At 39.8% G+C, this 9,049-nt stretch overlaps 1 protein-coding gene across 3 annotated transcripts in view; it reads right to left on the reverse strand.

Moving 5' to 3' along the window:
• Nucleotides 1–7,787, reverse strand: part of LOC112459681 — a 92,905-nt gene extending 85,118 nt beyond the window's left edge. For 2 of the 3 annotated variants that reach the window (XM_025023927.1, XM_025023924.1), the window contains exon 1: nt 7,749–7,787. The gene's annotated coding sequence lies outside the window, so the exon portion shown is untranslated. The remainder of the gene's footprint in view (nt 1–7,748) is intronic. The other variant, XM_025023926.1, reaches the window with a different exon arrangement.
• Between the last annotated feature and the right edge of the window lie 1,262 nt (nt 7,788–9,049).

Raw genomic sequence — 9,049 nt, forward strand, 5'->3', positions numbered from 1 at the left:
ATTAGCCGATCTTCGTACATTACTGATAGCAAAGTCAACATTTGGGATTAACATAACGAGCGCGGTATAACAACTGCAATATTATTCTTGTATAACATAAACGACCCAACGTACATAAAGTTATTTCGCGCGACGAAATTCCGTGTTACCAATTTGCCCCTACACATTTAATCATTGCTACACTGCGGTTTATCAAAGTTTATATCTGTTAATACATATACGCGCTAACGTACAATATGCGCGCAGAAATGTGTCGCGTAAATTTTATGAATGCCTGAATAATCGGCCATAAAACTGACGGCTGCTGCAGTATCGGTTAATACGACGCGTAGGACTTGGTATCTCAAGTTTCCGGTTACGAGACATCTCAGTTCTGCATGACGTAGTGAACTGCCAGGTATGATATACCGATGTTTGCACACGGTGAAGACCCGGTAAGACCCTCGGTTGCTGTATCCTTGTTGGATTTCGCTTTCCCGATAGGTCGGACGTGGATTAATGTCGGCATTGCGTTGGTTCTTGCGCACGTTCCGTCAACCAGGATAACGAAACGAGATGGACGTGCGAGCGAAAAGTTTTCAACCCCGCGCCGCAGACCGCGCCGCATTTAGTGCAGAATCAATCGCGACGTGTTACCGTTTCACGAAGGAGCTATCGTGATTGTAAATATCCTTTTGCCCGTGCGCGCCGCTTCGAAACGGGATTTATACAGAACGAGCGCGAGCCCGTGGCAATATTCTTTTACAGCTCGCGATCGGACGGGCGGAAGGTGTGGCGAACCGGCGAATATATATTTGGTTGGTGCGCGATATCAAAGATCGAAAACGTATTGCGCGCGTGAGGTATGTATGGGGGTACAAGATGGAAGTTGAGATACGTCGAAGTCGAACCTATGTAATATATCATAAAAGAGTGTTATGCGTCTGCATCGCTATCCGAAGAAATATTGGGATATTTGAGAAATGCCTTTCTAAGAGGGGAAAAAAACATTTTCCCATCGAAATCGCATATAAAGGATATATTTCATTTTCAATATTTTTAAAAAATCTGCCGCGCGCCAGATCACTATGCTGGGGATCGCGAAATTTAATATGTAAAAAAAATATTACGATGCATTGTAGATTAATAATAACAAAAAAAGACTAAAGCTATTTCGAGTCTGCGGTCCCAACAATATTCAGTTGTATCGTCCGTTACGCGGGATGTTATACATCCATATATATATATATATATATGAAATCCGCGAAACGCTCCTTTGACGAACGCGATATTCGCGAAAAAAACCGGGCGCCGCAAATATCGACGAAATATGGAACGAATACAGGGTAGTAAAAAGCGCGAAGGGCGGATATTACGAATGCGCGCAACTCTTATCGTAATTCTGGATACGATTATTGCCGTTCATACCAACCGACAGCCAGACCAAAAATGTTGCGTTACGTGCGCGTGCTGGTTTCAATGGAATATCCGTTACGCGCAAATATACAGACGCTATCGTAACAAAACATCGTGGTTTTATGAGACCGCTACGAGGTTGTACCGTTGTACCGAGGGCGGTCTAAGATGCGAATGTTTTAAGCTGTTGTAGCGTAACTTATTGTTGGTAGATTACCTACGGTTATTCGGTTGACGACTATAACGCTGTGCTTTATCGCCGGCGCATTGTATAAAACGTGGGCGGATATAAATTTCTGCCTTTACTTTACACACAACGTATTTTCGCGCGCTCTTGCTTCGCATACGTTTTTAGGGCAACTCCTCTGCAGCACGAGAGCGCAATATCTTCCGCGGCCCGGACTCTGTTGGAGTGGAACGCCACAACTCTTATAGACGTAACCGGCGTCTCATCTCGCCGGTTCCCGCGGCGGCGTGGAAGTACTTTCTGTATCTCCGCTTCCCCGAGGTGGTACAATTTTTGTTTACCACATTTTGTGGACCTCGTGTCGCAGTAAACTAGAAAGATTTAAACGACGCGTGTCCACCACGTTCCGAAACAGGTACGACGCTATGAAAAAAAGGCATGCAAAGATACGCAAAAATGAACGTGAAATATAAAAAGACAAAGTGGAACGTTTGTGAATGTTAGAGAGGGTTTCGTTAATGTTTCATCCCATTCGACGGAATGTGTGATGGCATCTCTGTTCTTCTTTTCGGAATATTTCTTGGAATATTTTGTCACGGTATTAAAAGACGCGTACTAAAAGACGCAGAATAGCTTTTTCGATGTTGGAGGAAAACGCTTCAGAAAAATTCGCGCGAATAGATTGAGAAATATCCGGAGACTCTTAAATGCTGTTTAACGTGGCATCGCCGTTATCAGCTTCTGAATTGCAGCCTGTTCTTGAAATATCGGCTCCTAAAGGCACGCGATGCCTTCTTTTCCACTTTGCGAAAAGCGGTGAGAATGCAGTCGATCGATCACAGTTACATAATCTCTGGTCAAAAGATATATGTCGAGAATATATTCCATCGCGTTTGCGCACCGAAAAGGAAATGAATAATCCAATCTGGATATTTAATCTCTTTCTCTTTCTGTCTCTCTCTCTTTCGCATTTTTTTCCTTTTTTTGGGTCTCTTGATGAGGTTACCAGCCACGAATAACAAGTCACACATTTGTGACAAATTCAATAACACTTGAGTATCTGTTAGCGTGAATGTTAATGAATTTCACGTGCTTTTTGCGGATCGCATCCTCCATCCGGCCGTCTCTCTCTTTCTTTCCTTCGTTTTGTCGCTCGTTTGCCCCGATTCCCGTGGCACGCCATCCCCGTAGCACTGCTTACGGATTTACATGCCACGCAGGAATGAGTAATATCTACTTTGCATTTTGCGCGTGATTTTGTCAGTTGATGTTACATCCAGCGTATTAATAATGCAGGGCACGCGAGCCAAGTTTATACGCCTACGACACCGAAATCGCTTTTTATGAGAGAATTATTACACGGGGAACGCGAAATGTGTTGTTTTGCATGCCACCGCATACGTACGAGTGTGTCGCGGAATTGACAATAATAAAATTTGTCCACGAGTGAAATATCGAAACAAGTGAAACACTGAAATGTCAATGTTCTACTGTCGCAATATATTCTCTTTTCTTTTCAAATACGGTTAGAACAATGTAACGCGAAAAATCTCGTAAAAACTTGTACACGTAGATAATTAAAAATACATTAACTCTTCTTATCATTAATTTTTTATTGACAAAACACGGCTAGAACTATCGTTAAATAAGATTTTCAGTGTGGTTGAGGGCAGCGTCCGATTTGCATGGGTTCCCAAAACAAAGTTGGCCAACAAAGAATCCCATGGATTTGCAACTTTATAACGTTGTTGGGCAACGCCTGTTATTTTGCTGAAATGCTCGTTAATATCGGTAATTGTTAGAGAACTTTGTTGATAGTATCCGTTTATATCGTCGATGATCTCTTGCAAGAGAACTGATGAATTTCATCTGCGTCAACGCGCTGTAAGGCGTTTACACAAAAGAGACGACGAGAAGTCGCGAAGAAGGGTGCTTCTTGCTTTTCTTCCCGAAATATCGAATGACATGCGTGTTGGTGGAACACCGTACAATCGTCGATGAGTCTCAAGCGCACGACTCATATTACGAGCGTGTAGATAGAGGGCCGCGAAGAAATTTCGATGAGACTTGAAGGCGTCGGTATAGCAGACAATAACTCGGGAAGTCGACTGCTCTCGCCGACTGCTACTCGATATTCACGCGAAATAGAACGTGCATCGCGGCGCGGCGGGTGCAATCGTTTCAGCGGGGCATTTCGCATCTCCAGAATTCAATATCGGAGGCTGACTATCTACGCCGGCGGGCCGACAAAGTGGATGATAAAAAAAAAAAACGCGTTCGAGATTTCATCGCGATGGGCATTGTGCAAAGTGTCGATTTCAAAAAACGTGATAGCAATCTGGCCGTAATTGGACCGACGTCATACGTCGCGCTTTGCGCTGTGCTTCCTAAGGGCTATCTTGTTTTTCGGCAACAATCTCGCGGCTGTTTATATCTTATCTGTTGATAATATCACTTACGCAACACAGCTATTACGAATCGATCGTAATGGCTAATCTTAACGCTTTGTGGGGAAACAGTGCAATGGTCACGCAAACCGCAGAGGCTAGTAATTTGAATGGCCTATCTTGTATCATCAAGATGATACACACCTCAAAATTCATATATTCGCAAATTGCTCCTGACTATCCGACCCCACTAATCTTTCTTCGCTGCGTTTCACGTTAATCAATTATCTCTATCATTTGCAGGTAAAAATTACATAAGCATCCCAGAAAATTGCAGAAATGATAGCAAACATTAGGCGCATTTAATATTTACATGCATCAAAATGCTATAGATGAGAGGAAAATTCAGAATATCGTTCTCTTTAAATATTCTCGACCAATATCGATGCTACAAATTTGCGTTGCAAAATTTTATTACAATCACTTGTTACACGCTGTTACATACTGTATTTTACGAACAAATATAGAAACAGTGAATAACAATGCGATAAATATCGATGTACACTACATTAACTGATAAACGTGGATTTATTTGAGAAAATTTTTTAATTTAATTTGAAATAAATAATATATAATTATTATTGGAATTTCCTTCTCTCTCTTTATTTTTCTTCTTTTGCTCTTTTTTTTAATTTGCAATTTCTACCTTTCATTTATAAAATGTATGTTAAACAAAATATATAAATTCTGATTACATTACTAAGTAAATATAAGAATAGTTTAAATGAGGAATATCGTTGGTATAATTGACGATCTCATCTTATGAAAGTGCGCAAATATTAACGGTGTATTTGGAATCCAAGATTGGATATGTGCTTATTTTATCGCTATGATATAGTTTGTAAAAGAAGATTTTGTTACTCTATCTTGTTTAATAATCTAGGCACGAAAATAGTAACTAACAATCCGCTTTTAAAAGATCACGAATAAGCTTAAATTATTAAAATCTATAATTAAACTTATTTTGTTCAAAGTCCAGAATATTCATCCAAATACCTACACCGGTCTCTCTCTCTCTCTCTCTCTCTCTCTCTCTCTCTCTCCCTCTCTAGTTTACAATAGAAGTAAATAGATGAGCATAATGTAATTCTGTTTTTGGGTCAATTACTAAATTTATTTCTACGAAAGGGTATAAAGCGCGATATACATATATCTCCAATTTCATATGGTAATAATGATGGAGTTATTATAATTTTAATTATTAACATCACATTGCGTTTGCCAAATTGTAAACTACAAAATAGCTATTGTTCCCAGCTATTGTTCCCAAACAATGTAGCGAACGTATAAATTGCGTATTTTCAAAAAGAGAACTTATATGTAATCGCAAGATTAAATATAAAGAAGAATACGCATTTTACGTCTTATTTTATTGGCGTTTGCAATGTTCCGGTCTTATCTTTGTTGCTCGATACGTAAGGGCTAATTTAGTCGATGACGTGTCCCGATGTATATCGGTACATGCAATTTTACGTTCCTCATCGAGAACAAAAGCCGCCATCGACCATCGACCCCCTCGGCGATATTTTTCCCAGCCTCGCAAGCGAAAGGAAGTACCCACGAGATGAACTTTTCGTTATAATAGAGCTGTTGAAAGGGTTTGGGGGGGGGGGGGGGGATTGTGACAACAAGTGGTGTCGTAACGAGCTTTTTTATAGCAACTGTGCGTGTGTACGTGTGTGTCAGCCCGTCTCTCCCGTGTGTAAAAACGTGACTTTCTCGAGCGCGTGCCTAGCGAGCTGACTCGCGCACCTTCTTGACCCGCGAAAACAGCTTTTGGCATTGTTTACCGTAGAATACTGCAATGAGGCCCCGACCTGTCGCGTATAGCGGGCGGTAAATTGGGTTATCACGGCGGGATCGGGTGAAGTATTAACAACTCTTTCGAGCAAGAAACCTAACAGCCAAGCTTTACGATAATCGCCGCCATTAGCGTGCGGGCTCGCTCTTTCGGAGACCGGCAAGAACACTGCGGTTTTTCGTGTTTGGAAAATAATCAAAAATATTTCCGTATAAATTGCTCTCGCGCGAACAGTTTTTGCCGAAGCGTTACTTGTATGCACAAAACGACAAGTATTGATTAAAAAAAAGCGTTAATAGTAACGAGAACTTTGGAAAATCCGATATAATTTCATGTAAATTTACGTTGTCATAAGAAATACATGTAAAGTAATGTTAAATTTTATATCATACTTTTTTACGCTTTACATTTTATAAAGTAATATGAGTTAAAATTATTTGTATTTTTTAGGAGACATTATCACGGGAGAATTAAGATTTTTAAGTAATTATCGTAACTATATTGCAATTACATCGAAATGAACAAGCTTTTCTGGAGCATGCATTCGTAAATGCGGGCTTGTAACCCGCTTTTGATTCGTTAATCAATAAATGATCATATAGGTAATTTAATTCCCTATTCGCAGCAATAACGAGATATCTGACCATTTATTGATTAACGAATTCAAAACCGAAATTTTCGACTCAATTTACAAGCCCGCTTTATTGACGGCAAATATCGTTATGTCGATAAATTTCGATAAAAATTACATAACGCGGAGCTCACACACACAAATTTTACTCTTATCCTTACATAACCTAATCCACGGTAAAAAAAATTTGAATGAATGCTATCGCACGGCAAGTCCTATTCACTATTTAGTGTTAAACCGTGCAGATACGTGCACAAGTTTTAGAATTGCAAATTTTAAATACAAACAAAATCATAAAATAAAACGCTGGAAACCGAAGCGAGGGAGCTAATAGTTATTCTGTTCAAACGAAGGCCGCGTGTTTCAACGATATTTTCTCTCCCGCGACTGTGGAGAACATATTTCTACGTGCGCACAAATGTGCATGTACATTTGTTGCATATTGACGTTCTAAAAGTTGCATTTCAATTACATGTTACCGGAAAACAGACAATTTAATTAAATCACCAGCACACCGTAGTTGTTTTGCTGATACCATTGCGCGATGTATCGCGAGGTATAATTTTGTATCGTAGGATGGACGCATGCATTCTTCTGCACGAAACGCGGGAATATTTTCACGAAAGTGAGCGCGCGCCGAATCCGAAGAGGAACGCTAGTTAACAATCCGAACGGCATGGATCATCGTCTACGCTACGTCCATCACGATAGGAAACTGTGACAGTATAAGGGTGCCGGGGTGACAATCAAAGTTAGGCCGGATATCGACGGCTGCTCCATAAATAAGCTTTTTTTTACGCCGAGTGGGTGACGGCGATTGCTTTCGGCACTTTATCGGATATATTGTCTGACAGCATGCGGGCACCGAACCGACAAATCCGACTGAGAAATGACATTTGAATTATTCGCATTCGATATATTTTTGTTTTTTTTTCTTTCCCAAAGCACCGTGGCCCCTAGCCGCAAGGAAATTACATTTTGCCAAACAACGAAAATGTTCCCGGGACAAATGGGGCCCGTCACGTTGAGCGGTTTACATTGACGACAATACGAGCATATAACGTCATAAAGGAGAATTGCATTTCAATTTTTTTTTCAACGGAAATCGAAATGTAAGCGACGTGTGCATATTGCGGCATATTGTCGGCAGTGCTTCCGATATCGTATAGTAATACAGTAGTGCGTAACTACTGCATAACCAATGCAGTTTACGTTTATCGTCATAGATTTCATATAACGGGGATACGTTTTGAAATGTTCCAAGTTCGAATAAAATGTTAAGCGTACCTGTTTGCAGCTCCGTTCGAACATGGCCCAGATAATCACCTGCAATGCAGAAAAAAAGAAACGTTAGTAAAAGAAAATTAAAAAAAAATATTCTAAATATATATTATTTAAACATCCTCCGCGAAATTATGAGACAGTACGGTACGACAGTTTTGCGTTACATCTTTTTGCATTTGCATATACCTAATAAATACGAAGCATTTTAATTATAGTACCTTTGCTGGCTCGTCCTCATCAAGCTTTCGTATAAAGCTTTCATAATCGCCGGATAAAAAAAAAGGCGAATATTAGCAGAATATCGGATATTTCAGCAAGGAATATTGAGGTACCATCCTCTCGTAAATATGAGAAAAAACGCATTTCGTTTTACATGCAAATCGCAATTTCAATGCCTCTGAAATGCAAGCTACTGTGACATAGTAATCTATATTGTACTGTCTATATAGTGTAAAAAAAAACTACCTTTTTTCTTCTTCCCACTTTCTTCCGACTATTATCATCGAAAGAGGATTTGGCGTACTTCGGCGACTTTCAGTCAAGAATTTATTATAATCGCATTCTGAACGTCTTAGAGCTGCAAAATATCAGTTCTAAGAAGGGCTGATTGAAACTCTCCGGGAACATTTGCCTCGTTGCCGAACTTCGAAGTCAATCGTCGTAGATAAATCGGATTTTGCAGTTAATGGTTTCCTTAATTACCTCATCCGTCACCTCAATAGTCTAACGTTTCCGTAATAAAGAACATCGAAGTTTCTTGTGGCAAAATACATCTAATCTGTGTTAATGAAGCAGTAGTAATTGTCGAAATCTCTTATTTTATTTTACTCAAATAATTACGAACGAAACAGCTAAATCTTTTGGACTCGCCAAATTCTATTCTGCAGATATTTTGCGTGATTAGTTCAAAATATATATACTCGCGTAATTATATTTTCTTTTAATTATAATTTAATTCTAATTTTTTTTTTCACTTATGTATTCTCACCGAGTCTCACATATGTAATTTCGTTACAGTGACGGCGCGTGATATACTGTTGGCAAGTGAGAAAAGCAGTTCTTCACCGTTATAATCGAGTTCTAGGAGAACCTGGAAGTACTTGCTAACCGTTCGTACATTACTCGCTCATCGTATGCGTGCGGGGAAAATAGGTTACTTAAATAGCAAGTTTCCTCGCTTTCTACCCCAGCGAGACTTTGCATGCACGGCCATGCAAATTTTAAAATCTGTATTTCAGAATGAAACGTGCCAACACCCGAAATGGCGTTTTATAACAGCGAGGAATATCCAGTTGATACGCGGT

Source organism: Temnothorax curvispinosus, unplaced genomic scaffold (assembly GCF_003070985.1).
Source record: "Temnothorax curvispinosus isolate PA1 unplaced genomic scaffold, ASM307098v1 QBEX01010053.1, whole genome shotgun sequence".
NCBI lineage: Eukaryota > Metazoa > Arthropoda > Insecta > Hymenoptera > Formicidae > Temnothorax > Temnothorax curvispinosus.